This window comes from Taudactylus pleione, unplaced genomic scaffold, assembly GCF_031769625.1.
Source record: "Taudactylus pleione unplaced genomic scaffold, aTauple2 ptg000053l, whole genome shotgun sequence".
In the NCBI taxonomy this organism is placed as follows: Eukaryota; Metazoa; Chordata; class Amphibia; order Anura; family Myobatrachidae; genus Taudactylus; species Taudactylus pleione.
Window position 1 is genome coordinate 5541422 of NW_028284455.1, and position 15545 is coordinate 5556966.

The following is a 15545-nucleotide window of genomic DNA, read 5'->3' on the forward strand; positions in this document are numbered from 1 at the left end:
ATGCTGGCGATCACTTCCTGAACCCATTCTTCTAGACCTGAGAACCATTTCACTGGGTTGAGCCATGAAACCCATCCTTCTATCTTTTCCCCTACTTCAGCCACTGAAGGGTTATGGTTCTTACGAAGTTCCCACTTTAGCTGCAGAATTTTATCCATCTTCTGGTCTATCACCTCCTTGAGGTCGCTGGTATCATATTTCTTTTGCCTCTGTGTTCATATTGCGTGTGAAGATATGGTGATGGTGTGTTCTTATGTATACCAAGCATTTCAACATGTGTGAGGGTCATAACTTCTGGAAGTATTCTTCCCAAATAACATAACAATTACAATACTAAGATTGGTCAGACACTCCCCTGATTTGGTATAGCACTCCTCCTCCTGACTCCACTCCATCAGCACTGCCATCAGCTCACATTTCTTTTATCGGTCCCCCATCACAGAAACTGGGTATCCCCAAACAGGTCATCACGACAGAAACTCTGGAAGAAAGAACTAGGATGACCACAGCAGACCACTCTATTGCTGGAAGCACTGATCTACACATTTCTTTTAGCTCAAGTATCTCACCGTCACCTTTTTAATCCTTCCGGCACAAGCTCGCAATCGACAGGTCCACGTTATCGGCCTTGTCTTCGCCTTGTATCTCCACCGGTTGGTTAACCTCCCTATAGTGAGTGGAATGGACCCACGTATCTTCCTCGGCCACCCTTTGACTATACGGACCTTTCCACTGATCAGTCAAACAACCTGAGCTAAAAAAAATTTGGATCATAACAAATTCTCCAGGTTTGACATCATGACAGTTTGCATTAGACATGTTAGTTAATAACACTTTAAATTTCGGTTATTCTCATTCATCTTCGTGAGACCCTGCACAGTAACTTCATTATCATATTTTCACATGAGCCTGCCTGTTTGAACAGTATCTCAAAGGGGGGGGCAAATAAAGGAAAAGACAGTCTGGGATAATCTTAGTGTTGTTACCCTTCACCTTACACATGTTCTTGGAAGCGTCACCTGTAAAATAAGTCCCCCTATCATTTTTTTAAAATAATTCTAGGGATATAGTATCCGCATACAGGTTCCTGCAATTAAATTTTGTTATTAATAGCTACTGCTCTAAATAATGCCTGGGCCACTGGGTTGGATAGTATTCTGAGTTTTCGACCTTAGCCTGGCATAGCTGCCGTTTAGACTTAGCAACCTTGTGTCCTGTGAGTGGGAGATAAAGCACAACAGTTTAAAATCATTTAAACATGACCTAAAATACAACAATAAATCGTCCACATTTTACATTAGAACAGATCCATTGATAGGTTGAAAAGATAGTAAATAGTCATATAAGGCCTGGGAGAAGATACTGGGGTTGCCTATGAACCCATGGGAAACTCGTGTTCCTGTGTGGTGTTCTTCACTTTGCAGTTCTTACTTATGTGTCCCACTTGGTGACAGTTAAAACATATTTTTGAATGGGGTGGATGAAAGGATTGTTGTGGGAGTTGAGCAAGAGATAAAGATGGTGGGTATGGGTAAGGATATGAAGGATAAGGGTATTGTGATAGGTATGAAGTTTGTGGGTAGTATGAGGCTTGTGGTTGTGTATGATATGTGGGGTAAGGATGTGTTTGCTGTGGTGTGGGATTGGTGAGGACGTGTAACTGTTCAGGTGCAGGTGAGTTGTGTGGGTGCAGGTGTGTCGGTTGGCTGTGATGTTATTGTCATTCCTTCCAGAGCTTGGATACTGACAGACATTAGTTTTTCACTCTGGGTCTCTCTCTTCTTTGTGATATTTTTATCATGTTCTATGGCAGATTCTATGAGTGTATCTATTGTGACTCCCCTCCAGCCAGGTTGTGAGGTCTGAACCCGAGTCTTTAAGTCATCTTTCAGACCGTCCATGAGCACCATGACTATCATTCCCCTGTGGTGAGTGCTATCTTTAATATCTTCTATCCCAGTGTACTGGGTGATAGCCTGCAGAGCCCGATCGCAATAATCTTCTGCAGTTTCACTCTCCTTTTGTTTAATGGTGAAAATTTTTCTCCAGTTAACTACTACTGGAAAATATATACCCAATTGAGTTACAATGCGGGAAATGTTACCTTGGTTTACTTGGTCTGTTAAGGGAACGTCATCATCCAATACTCAATCCGTGATAAATTTTGTCACGTCGGTATTGCGTGGTAGACAGGCCCTTAACACCACATGCCAATCTTTATTAGTGGGCTCATGTGAACTACCCAAATTTCTCAAAAATCTTTGACATTTGGCTAGTTCCTTTTTGGGATCGGGGAAATCATTTATGATGGAATTTAGTTCTGCTCTTGTCCAAGGTCAATGCATTACTACTTCCCTCGTGGGCACTACACCGTTTGCATCTGCATTTCCATTTGGAACAGTTATCGTCCGAATGGGATGCAGACCGGTAGCGCTGCTACCTTTGACCTGGTTACCTGGCTGGGGGTTTAATCTGCTGCTGCTATGTATGGTATGAACAACTTCCTCTACGGGTGCAGAGGGTGTTAGCACTTCCCTTGCTGTTACCGATGGAGATGGCGGCACCACCCGTGATTGTGGTGATGCGAAATCTATCATTTGCACAGCATGGGAAATGGCAGACATTGCCATAGGTTCATCATCCACATCATAAACATTTTCTTTACTTTTGCTTAAGAGAGGGTACAAATTGCTTGTTACATTTTTATGGGTATTTTTGGCAACTGTACTTGCACCTCCATCCACATAAGGTGGGGGAGGTGAGCGTGAACTGCTGGCAATACTCTCCACAATGCCACCTTGCCGCATGTGCACGCCATTTTGGAGCTCGCCCGTATTGGAATTTAGCATCGCGGATGTAATCTCTGGCAATGCGCTCGCGACGCTAGTTTGCGTCGCTTGCACATTTTTAAGCCACGCATCCCCTTCATGCTGCCACAATTTTAAACATTCATAATATTTAACCTTTTTCTCTCGGGAGCGCATCTGACTGATGTGATCCCGTACATTATCTAATACATCTTTATCAAAACTACCAATTCTGGGAAACGGTCTAACACTCTTCATCGTCATTTTAAACCATACATCACAATACCTTATTGCATAAGTACCGTACTTAGTATGCATAATACGACGAGCTGATCCGATCGGCGCCTCCATTAGCAGCACATCATTGTCTAACATCTCTACTGTTTGCGTGGCTCTCATTCTGAGACAAAATCCTACGCTTTTCAATAAGGATTTAAACTGGTGAAAGACAATCAACATACTTTCACTTACCTGTGGACGATTTAAGTCGGCAGCGCCCACACACCTGGATAACATTTGAAAAAGGCAACTTCCACACCCGGATAAGATTTAGTAAGGCAACTTCCACACCTATGGAAGTTTGTAATCCGGCTACTTCCACGCACCTCTCTACAACAAAGACAACATGTACACCTGCTACTGTGTATAGAACGGTAAGCTACTTACTGAGCAGCTAGACTAACCCTTGCACCTAGCCCTTAAGGACCATACGATACCCTTAACTTTGTTCAACAAATACTCACTGATACACACTTTTTCCTGCGCAGTAAAAAACACGTTAACCCAGATATTGATAACAATTGAAAAATGTAAACCTCAACGGCTTTATTTAAACACGTGGCAGCACGACCGGAAGTATGTATACGCTATTGTGCGACCAGTTGCATACATAATAATGCGACTACCACACAACTGTATGACAACTTTTTAGCTGCGTACGCAAAAGTGCGTCTGCTGTGCGCAAAACTGCGACTCTGCCGCGTACTCAATACTGCGGCACCCCTTTAAACGTTAGGTTCTACCAACAAAGGAAAACAAACTTTTTCCTCTCTTGTCCCTGGATTCTAGTCAGCTTCCTTGGCTCACACGGAAACGGATAGCGATCTTTCAGCACAAAGCGGTTGCAGGTAATCCCTGCATGTGGCCACTCCACCCTTTGCTGAGATATCAATAGCCGTATGTACCGTGTCAGTAGGTAAGTGACTTCACTATGAGCCCCCAACTAAGGAATCTATATTTGAACCTCTATATATCCCTACCTATATCTTCTAATATCCTACCTATAAACCTCTAAGGATGACGCTAATTTGCGTACGCAGTCATACAGTAAATACAGACTCCAGACTTAGAACATGTGGTTCCAAAGCACAAAGTATTATTCAAGTAAAAGTACAGTCAGTTACACGCTATTGATCCAGACACAATTCGGCGCAAATTAATTATACAGACCCAAGTACAGTATACATACGCAGCGCTTCCAGACCAGATGTTAGGCATCAGCAAGAAACCCCTCATCTATCAGCATTCTGCACGAAGACTAAAAACCCAGCGCTTGAGCACACATATTTATACCCCCCCCAGAAATAGACAACACAATAGAAAGGCTTGTTGCTGATGCCATTGGTTCCCAAGGGGGACGCATCTGTTACAGAGCATTTAACAGGTTGATTCAAATGGACACAGAACAGCCTCTAACAGTTTGTTGCCTCCTCTATTTCCCCTGCCTGCACAAAAATACATTTTGGTTCTTTATGTCTTTATGGTCCATAAGTTGCGAACGCATGTTCCGATCTTCACACTGTTGATACCAGGAAGCTGTGGATAAAGTGCGGATCAGTATAATATCAAACACGGCTTACTTATCATGTATTAAACCTTAGATACCAAAATAGTCTTTATTTCACAGCATTTGTAATAAATTAATAAAACTTGAATCTTTTACTTTCTAGCTATGGAACCTTTTGTGTAAGTGTGCATTATGTAAGTATTAGGGATATGGGAAAATACACTAGTTAGGTTTATCTGATTTGGGGCAGATGTGCACGCATGCAGCTAATAAACAGCGTTCGCATGCAGGATATTGTGCTTCCGCTACTGAGCGTCATGTTAGCAGCTCAACTGTGCGTAATGTGCGGTGTTCATGCATGAGATTCCATACACACATACAGTCAGGTGCATAAATATTGGGACATTGACAGAATTTTCATATTTTGGTCTCTATTCACCACTACAATGGCTTTGAAATGAAACAAACAATATGTGCTTTAACTGCAGACTTTCAGATTTAATTTGATGTTAATTACATCCAAATCAGGTGAATGGTGTAGGAATTACAACGGTTTCTATATGTGCCTCACACTTTTTAAGGGGCCAAAAGTAATGGGACTATCAACTCAAAAGCTATTTCATGGACAGGTGTGGGCTATTCCCTCGTTATTTCATTATCAATTAAGCAGATAAAAGGTCTGGAGTTGATTCTAGGTGTGACTTTTGCATTTGGAATCAGTTGCTGTCGACTCTCAATATGAGATCCAAAGAGCTGTCACTATCAGTGAAGCAAGCCATCATTAGGCTGAAAAATCAAAACAAACCCATCAGAGAGACTAAACAATCAACTAAACAACTAACTAAACAATCCTAAAGCTAACTTTCACTTTTTAATACTTTGTTGCAAATCCTTTGCAGGCAATTACAGCCTGAAGTCTGGAACGCATAGACATCACCAGACGCTGGGTTTCATCCCTGGTGATGCTCTGCCAGGCCTCTACTGAAAATGTCTTCAGTTCCTGCTTGTTCTTGGGGCATTTTTCCTTCAGTTTTGTCTTCATCAAGTGAAATGCATGCTCAATCAGATTAAGGTCAGGGAATTGACTCTTTGGTTGCTTTTGCAGTATGCTTCAGGTCATTGTCCATATGCACTGTGAAGCGCCGTCCAATGAGTTCTGAAGCATTTGACTGAATATGAGCATATAATATTGCCCGAAACACTTCAGAATTCATTCTGCTGCTTTTGTCAGCAGTCACATCATCAATAAATACAAGGGAACCAGTTCCATTGACAGCCATACAAGCCCATGCTATGACACTACCACCAACATGCTTCATTGATGAGGTGGTATGTTCTGGATCATGAGCAGTTCCTTTCCTTTGCCATACTCTTCTCTTCCCATCACTCTGGTACAAGTTGATCTTTGTCTCATCTGTCCATAGGATGTTGTTCCAGAACTGTAATGGCTTTTTTAGATGTTGTTTGGCAAACTCTAATCTGGTCTTCCTGTTTTTGAGGCTCACCAATGGTTTACATCTTGTGGTAAACCCTCTATATTCACTCTTGTGAAGTCTTCTCTTGATTGTTGACTATGACACATATACACCTACCTCCTGAAGAGTGTTCTTGATTTGGCCAACTGTTGTGAAGGGATTTTTCTTCACCAGTGAAATAATTCTTCTGTCATCCACCACAGTTGTTTTCCGTGGTCTTCCGGGTCTTTTGGTGTTGCTGAGCTCTCCGGTGCGTTCTTTCTTTTTAAGAATGTTCCAAACAGTTGATTTGGCCACACCTAATGTTTTTGCTATCTCTCTGATGGGTTTGTTTTGATTTTTCAGCCTAATGATGGCTTGCTTCACTGATAGTGACAGCTCTTTGGATCTCATATTGAGAGTCGACAGCAACTGATTTTAAATGCAAATGTCACACCTAGAATCAACTCCAGACCTTTTACCTGCTTAATTGATAATGAAATAACGAGGGAATAGCCCACACCTGTCCATGAAATAGCTTTGAGTTGATAGTCCCATTACTTTTGGCCCTTTAAAAACTGTGAGGCACATATAGAAACCGTTGTAATTCCTACACCGTTCACCTGATTTGGATGTAATTACCCTCAAATTAAATCTGAAAGTCTGCAGTTAAAGCACATATTGTTTGTTTCATTTCAAAGCCATTGTGGTGGTGAACAGAGGCCACAATCTGAAAATCCTGTCAATGTCCCAATATTTATGCACCTGACTGTATATATATATATATATATATACACACACACACATATATATATATATATATATACACACATACACACACACATATCTCATTCCTTATTTACAGTTTCAAACTGTAATGGAAATGTGTTACCTCCAGCTGTGAAGCTGGGGCCATTCTGTCTGGGTGTGGGACTAAAACCTGTTTAGGATTCAGACAAATTCAATTGTGTAGATCAATGCCTGGGTTTTATTACAATTGTCACAACTATACTTGTTTACATACAGGGATTCCCAATTTGTATGTAAAACACTCACAGTATTCAGGTGCATTGTCTATTCTATTTACTTTTTCTCAGGGGCTGTTCTTCCAGTTGCCCATGGTAGATTATAAAAAACATTGCCAGCAGTACTTAGCTGGTGAGTTGTAACTTAAAATGGCGCTGGTCGCAAAATGGCGTCTTGCAGAATCTTGTTTCTAAAATGGAGTCTAGCGGCCAGTAGCAAGATGGCGTCGCTGCGATTCAATTTTAAACTGATCTTGTCTCAGCCAATAATCCAGCTTTGACAGAACTCATCCTTTAAGTTGGAATTGGGACATTTGATACCATTGGAACTGTGAATTATTTATCATAAGCAATGAGTTTTAAAACTCGTTGTGTATGATAAAACTCGTTAATAAATGAGCCACAAAGATTGTAAGTTTCACTGCAGCAGAGAATGATGTGAATAACCCAATATTCTGTTGTAACTCTGCATAATTAGGGGTGATTCAGAGTTGGACGCATTAGTAGCTGCATCTTTTGGTGAAGCTGCTGAGTCTTTATGGTCATGCCTTGGTCGATGAGCATCCTATATAAACGCCCACCGGCTACATCGCAAATCTACTGATGTGCGCACAAAGACACACTATCAGCGCACCATCAGCTGGATGGCAGTAGTAGACTGTACGACTGACCATGGTAGCCGGTGTCACCGCTACACCAACACACTCACAACCATTAGCCACACCCCCTCCCCAGTTACCACCCAGAAACTCCCATCTTCATGCAATTTCGATCTACAATAACCATTGTAGTGCATGCACTGTGTGGCCCAAATGCATGAGCAGAGGGACACCATGGAACACTTGAGCCTAATGACTTCCCTGCTTCCATCTCTGAGTCACCCCCTGTGTGTGCACTGTATAATAAATAAAAACAATATAAAGGATTTGACATGACACAATAAAATGAGATAGACTGGTATATTTTTCCAGTTACTTATTACTCTAGAAAGCATCTGGATGTACTGTAGTCTGTTTCAGTTTAGTTTTTTTCCCATGAGTGAGCTAAAATTAGATATATCACCATCTGAAGCAGAATTTCCTTGGGGGAAATCTGGAACTTTGGCAATGAATGCCTCATGAAGAAACTCTGAGTGTGAAATGTAATGATCCATTCATACAAGTGCAATTACATTAATTTACTTCTCTTCAAGCTCCAAAGCTGAATTTGGCTTCTCAATATATCAGTTGCTCTCCATCTGTATATTTATTGTAATAGGTTCTATCAAATGTTTATATATAGTGATTATTTAATGCATATTAACATGCAACAGACTAGGGCTCCATTTACTAATGAGTTTGAGATGGTCAAACTCGTTAGTGAAGAAGTGTAACAGTTGTTGAAATTTATTAAAGTATGGAATGTGTTGTTTAGAATAGGGCTATTTAGTAGTGCATCACCCATGACATGCGATGGATACAGTACCTTTATTTAGTAATGAGCGGTAAAGCTAACTTACCTTTCGTATATGTTAAATCAATTCTCCAGCCACTGGCCTATGTTAAACAGAGCTCACAAGCGCTGAGGACCCGGCAGGCAGCTCCGGAAACCGGGGACTTCCCCATGATTCTTTGTGTTGGCTGTGCATAATCATGTGATCAGCCGGAGGTTATCATGAGATGCTGGCTGTCTGTGACACTGCGCATGCGCTGGCGCTGGATTCTAACCCTCTGATGCGCATGTGCAGGACAACTGATTTGAAAAAAAAATTTGTCTGTGTTACCTAGGTATGAAAATAAGCGATAAGAAGGACTTTCTTCATTAGTGCTCGCACCGGGCATGTTTTAATAAATACTGAATAAAAAATGTAAAATAATCCAGTGAACCATAAAGAAAAATATCACTGCAAGTGGAACTCATTAGTAAATGGAGCTCATTATTAGCTTGTATAAAATAATATGTTCTATGAGTAAATGTTCTGATTTTCCACTTTGGAGAATTGTAGCAGATGTGAGCATTGAGGATATCACCAGTGACTGTATTATTTCAATGGTAGATAAGTAACAATTAGCCATTGTATGCTACCTATAAGCTTATAATTGGTGTATATGAAGGATGTGTTTTACACTCTTATTTAAAGTAACTGGGCCAAATGTAATAGGGTGAGAGTTTAGAAAATGTGAGAGTCCGAGAACTCTGTTGATAAATGAGGCTCCAAATTGGCTTACTGAGTGTACTTTTGTGACTGTAGGAAAACTAAAGGTTAGTACACATTACATACGTCAGCGGATCAGGCCGACATATCGTAGACATCGGCAAGTGTGTACGCACTATCGCCCTGATTCAGAGCGCTCACTCTGAATCAGGGCCGTCCCTCCTACTTTTTGGAACGGCCTCCTGGCCGCTCGCATAGCGGCCAGGAGGCCGCTATGCGAGTTGTTACTTATCTACCATTGAAATAATACAGTCACTGGTGATATTCTCAATGCTCACATCTGCTACAATTCTCTAAAGTGGAAAATCAGAACATTACCCATAGAACATATTATTTTATACAAGCTAATAATGAGCTCCATTTACTAATGAGTTCCACTTGCAGTGATATTTTTCTTTATGGTTCACTGGATTATTTTTCATTTTTTATTCAGTATTTATTAAAACATATGCCCGGTGCGAGCACTAATGAAGAAAGTCCTTCTTATCGCTTATTTTCATACCACCCACAGCTATAGCGAGCGGCCAAAATGATGGTCTATCAGAGCCAAAAGCACTCCCACTGACATCACTTGTGATGTCAGTGGGGCGGGCCCCAGACGGTAGGCGTTCCCATGGGAATGCCTCCGTCTGGGCAGCCACTCCCCCAGCACGCCCACCAAAGGGGGCGTGCTGTCAATCACCGTCGACAGCACACCCCCTTCGGTGCGAGACCCATAACCCATTCGGGTCTCGCGCATGCGCACGACGGAGCACTTGGGCAACATCGGCCCGCTTGCGAGCGCTCAGCGCTCGCGAGCGGGTCTGAATTAGGCCCTATGTCCATGCACGCTCACACAGGGTCTTTAATGCTGTACATGCTGCTCAATCGGTCAATGTGATAAACGACCCCATGCATTTGGGTGCGGCTGGTGAATCACATGTCGTGGAGTTGTTCACCAGACCGTGCTGTGTGTACGGAATGCACAATATGTCATCCGTCGCATCATGTGTCTGCTGTGTACACAGGTCATCTAATGTGTACCCAGCTTAAGTTGTCAGCTGCACAGGGAAATGGACTGATGAGTGTGAATAACATTTTGTAATCTGTCACTGCTATTAAAGTGCTATATATGCTTCTCGTAATGGCGCCAGCTGTGACATCATAGCCAAGTGCTGCTCTTTCATGTCAGCAGACGACGCTCAGTGTGGGGACACAGTGAGGGGCATTAAACTCACAGGACAAGTGACATCATGCCACCCCTTCCCTAACCACAGGGGTGTCCCCTAACCGCTGGTCGTCTAATGGAGCACCAGTTCTGAAACTAGTCATCTGAGGATTTTAAAACATACTAGCAATGAATGATAGCAACGGCTTAAATGCATTTACACACAAACCATAAAAAATGCAAATAAATTAAAATATAAGGAAAAAGGTTTATTTACAAAGAAAATACTACTAATAAATTGTACAGTAAGTGAATTAATGTAAAGTCTGTGTTTCAGTTTCACATATACTGTATGGTATTAGGAGCAGTGTTGAGTATTGGCAGCAATAGTAGTCATTGAAAAATAGATAAAGTAATCAGCTCTTCCATGTGAGTCTCTTTCCCCAGTATTAATGAATTGTGCCTATGGCAGGGTCAGGCCAAAGATGTAATCTGATCAAATTCCATAAGCTATAGATTCCTTTTCAGTTGATGGATGGGAAACATTTAAGGTGTCTCCAATTTGTTCTGAAACGGCAAATAAGCTAAAAAAATAAATATATATATATATATATATATATATATAATTATATATATACATTTAATTTGCTAAATGAGTAAAACAATGACCCAGTGACCAACCCTTTGTTAAACTGAATAGAATAAAATGTATAGTAAACAATCAGTACTGTATATCATTTACAGGGGGAAAAAAATGGATAGGCACACATTTTTGCACCTTAATTTTGGCGAATGTGCTTAGATTTCTGCCTAGATTTCTTCAGTTCATGGAGGTCAGCGTTTGCAGAGGAGGTGAACACTGTATCGGCATATGGGAAGAGTTGTGCATACTAACGGTGTCCATGCCTTCCACAATATGGATTAGGTACATGACTCCACCTATAATTTAGAGCGATCTAATAATCATATATATAGGATTTGACTGTCTTATCATAGTACATCAATACGTAATTAATGGTATATTAATTCAAAATGTCTAAAAGTAGCACTGGGCTCACTGGAATTTTAGAGGCATGCTAATGATATAGAAGTATTGTGATTTAGCAGTTATAAGATAAACACCATTATAGGTATCCAACGTAACTTACATGAGTTAGTTCTGCACAGGCTTATATCTAGAGATGAGCAAATGTATCAATAATATTCACCTTATTTCACATTCGACACGAAAAAAATTGCACATATCTTATACTGGCCAATCCAGAGTATAATGAAGTCACATCATTGTCAAGCTAGTTCAATTTATGACTATACTGTAAATCCAGTGAAATCTGGAATTTACAGAGTGCAGACTTAGGGCCTGATTCTGCGTAAGCGGTCGATGTTACTCGTTGTCCCCATGTATACGCAGGACTGCAAGGTATTACGGATGTGAGATAACGGTGGCGGGCGTCTCTATGCTGGCTGTGCGATGGAATTGCAATAGCATTCATTAGCATATTTTCGCAGTGGGGCTGCGTGCTGCAATCGCAATAGCGATCTGTAGTGAGTCAGATACTTAAAGTATTAGCATAAAGTCGTCCCTCTGCCACAAAACTGTATTTGTTAGAAATTCCACCCTATAGCTGGTTACACACACTATACGATATGTCGTTCATACTGCCGACGAATGACATTTTGCATAGTGTATCTGGCCGTCTGTACAAGCAATATGTCTGTGAATGACAGCGTTCACAGGCATATCAAGTCGGGCCTGCAGCACAACCTATGCCAATATATCTTGCAAATATATCAATACATCTGCCTGTGTGTACGGGCAACCGCCAACCACCCATACACACTGACACTGACATTACAACTGGGCGGTCAACATTAAATTTCTACCCAGTTGTGATATCTGGCCAGACATATCAAGCGGCCGGTTGGTAAGTGTATATAGCTTACCAAATCGCTTGGTGGAACGGCTGGTCAGCTAGTGGGTTGGTCAGATGTGTACTCATCTTAACAGTGCTTATCTCTTCTTTCTGTATATTCCTCTCAAGAGCAGTGCTGTCAGCCTAGTTAGTGATTGAGGCTGGGGTCTAGCTTAGATGCAGTAATTGATACAAATAGGTTTCTGTGAAGCGAAGGTCCATTTAAGCAACCTGCATGTCTGCAGCATTGATGTGCGGTGAGATCAATGGCTGGGGAGGTACACGTATAAAAACACAGGGCCTGATTCAGAGCCGCTCGTACGCGGCCGCTCGTTCGCTCTGAGCGATGTTCGCACAACTGCGCATGCATATGGTTTGCAATGCGCATGCGCAAACCAGTCATTGCGGTCAGAAATCGTGCGCTGGTAAAACAACGAGGGGCTGCTAATTTGATTGACAGAATGAACCATTTGTGTGTGGTAACAGGGGAAGGTGCTTGACAACGGGGAGTGGAGATCCGAACGCAGGCGTGCCTAACGGCGTTTAATGGGAGTGCATAATTATTAAAGGAGCGTCATCGATCACGTCACTTGGTTGTCTTTTAGCCTGAACTGCTCGCAGTGATAGCGGTAAGAATATCCTACCACAACCACTGCGAGCAGTTCAGATGCCTTTCGATGTTTCCGATTAATCTAATAAATACCGGAGATGACGTGTGATGCGAACGGCAAAGGGGCGTCTTTACAAAATAGCGAGTTCATTTTTCGGATGTTCGCTCAGACATAGAGGCGTCAACACACCACAAAGAGTGAGCGCTCAATTTAAATATCCGGCCCCTTTTTAAGAACGAGCGTCCGCAAATAGCGTCTGGGTCTGAATCAGGCCCACAGTTTTTATATCAAAACTCTGGGGAATGATAGAATGATAAGGGAACCAGCGGTCGGGATGCCGGAAGTCAGAAGACCAATGGCAGCATCCCGATGTTCAGGGTCCCAACAGAGGCCAGTAAGTAGCATAAACCTCCCCCTCTCCCCCCCCCTAACTCTCCCCCCGGTGGTGTTTAACCCTAACCTCCCCTCAGTGGTGCCTAACCCTAGCCTCCCCCGGTGGTGCCTAAACCTAACTCCCCCTTCCCGCACCCTAAACCTAACCCCCCCTCCTTGCAGCCTAACCCTAATCATCCTCGGTCGGTGCCTAACCCTAACCCACCCAATCCATCCCCCCCAACCCCGGCCTAACCCTAACCCGCATTACCATTGGGATGCCGGCGGTCGGAATGCCGACGTTGTTATTTTGATCTCTTTGGGACGGTGGCGTCAGTATATATTGACGCCCGGCATCCTGTCTGCCAGCATCCTGGGAAGGAATATGACAAGGGAGGCCCTGCTTACTCTGACCGCACGGCCCAGGTCTTCAGTAAAGTACTGTACAGAACTGGTATCTGGTGCAGCATTTATTCACGAAACAAAGTAAGTTTCTTATCTATATGACACATTGCATATATAAATAAAGCTGGGTGGAACAACTAAATCTGTGCTTGTCAAAGGCTAAGCATTGTGCTACACAAACCTTATTTTCAAAAATTACATTTGTAAATATTTAATTCAAAATGGGTTCAATCAAAGATAATATATATAGAGAGACATTTTATTATGAATATAATTGTTTTACTTTTATTTCCTGAGCCAGTGTGTCAATTAGGGATGCTGCACAAACAGAATATTGCTTAAGTGAAACCTTTTTGGCAATATTTATTTACCATGTTCATATATGTAGTTTTCTGGTAACAAAAACCATGCTCATTCCTAAATTATCAAAACTGTACACCAATGTCTATGTGCAACTACACCACTTGTATACCATGCTGTAAAAGCTGTTTGAGGTCCCTGCACAGTAGACTGAGTGGGTCATTCAGACCCGCTCGCAAGCGGCAGTACGCTCGCAAGCGGGTCGATGTTCCCCACTGCGCATGCGCACGACGGAGGGAGCTCCGTCGTGCGAATGCGCGAGACCCGGGGAGCGACGGGCTTTCCATCGCTCCGGGTCTCGCACCAAAGGGGGCGTGCTGTCGATGTTGATTGACAGCACGCCCCCTTTGGTGGTCGTGCCGGGGGCATGCCTGCCAGACGGCCCCACTGACATCACTAGTGATGTCAGTGGGAGTGTTTTTGGCTCTGATAGAGCCAAAATCACTCCTGGGCTTGCGGCAGCGAGACCCTACCGCAGGGTCTCCGTCGCAAGCCCGATGGTCGTGATGGTCAAGACCATCGCGACCATCATCATGGACGCTCGCATATGCTGTGGGTGGTAACCCACAGCTATGCGAGCATCCTTGAGGAAGCTCCAAAAAAAGGTAGGAGGGCCCTGATTCAGAGCGAGCACTCTGGTCAGAGCGTTCAGCTCTGAATCATGCCCTGAATGTAAATCTTAGTTCTACGGTTAGAGAGAATGGAATATCCATTGTTTGGAAGTATAAAAAATATTTGGAGACAGGGGACAGAGTCATGGGTAATGAGAGGAGCGAGTCTGTAAACACTTGAAGTGCTTGTAGTGAAAGAAAATGAGATGCTTCTAATTGTCCTCCATGGAGATAATTGGACTTGAAGTTAACTTAAATCTAAAAATAAAAACTTGGTGATCACATCCACGAGGGTTAGGACTAAGCTCATGCATAAATAGCAGAAATTAAGCCAGAAAATAAAGTGAATGACAGAAGCACAGTTTCTAAATAAACAGTGATGTATGGGAAGTAATATAATATGATAACTGTCTCAAGCAGAGCACTTGCAGCTTCTTGATTGTGCAACAATCTCAGGCAGGAGGGGGGGGGTGAGAGTAGAGATGCTCATTTCACTGGGGAGAGAAAAGAGGCACCATTGAGAGCAATGAGGGCTCAGAGCACCAGTGAGAGCTGTGAGGGGCAAAACACCAGTGAGAGCTGTGAGGGGGCAAGGGACCAGTGAGAGCTGTGAAAGATCAGGGCCCACAGAGCTCTGTGAGGGGTCAGGGCACCAGTGAGATCTGTGAGGGGTCTGGGCACTAGACAATGCTGTGAAGAGTCAGGGCACCAGTGAGAACTGTGATGGGTCAGGGCACTAGTGAGAGCTGTAAGCAGTCAGAGCACCAGTGAGAGCTGTGAGGGGTCAAGGCACCAGTGAGAGTTGTGAGGGGTCAGAACACCAGTGAGAGCTGTGAAAGATAAGTGCCCACAGAGCTCTG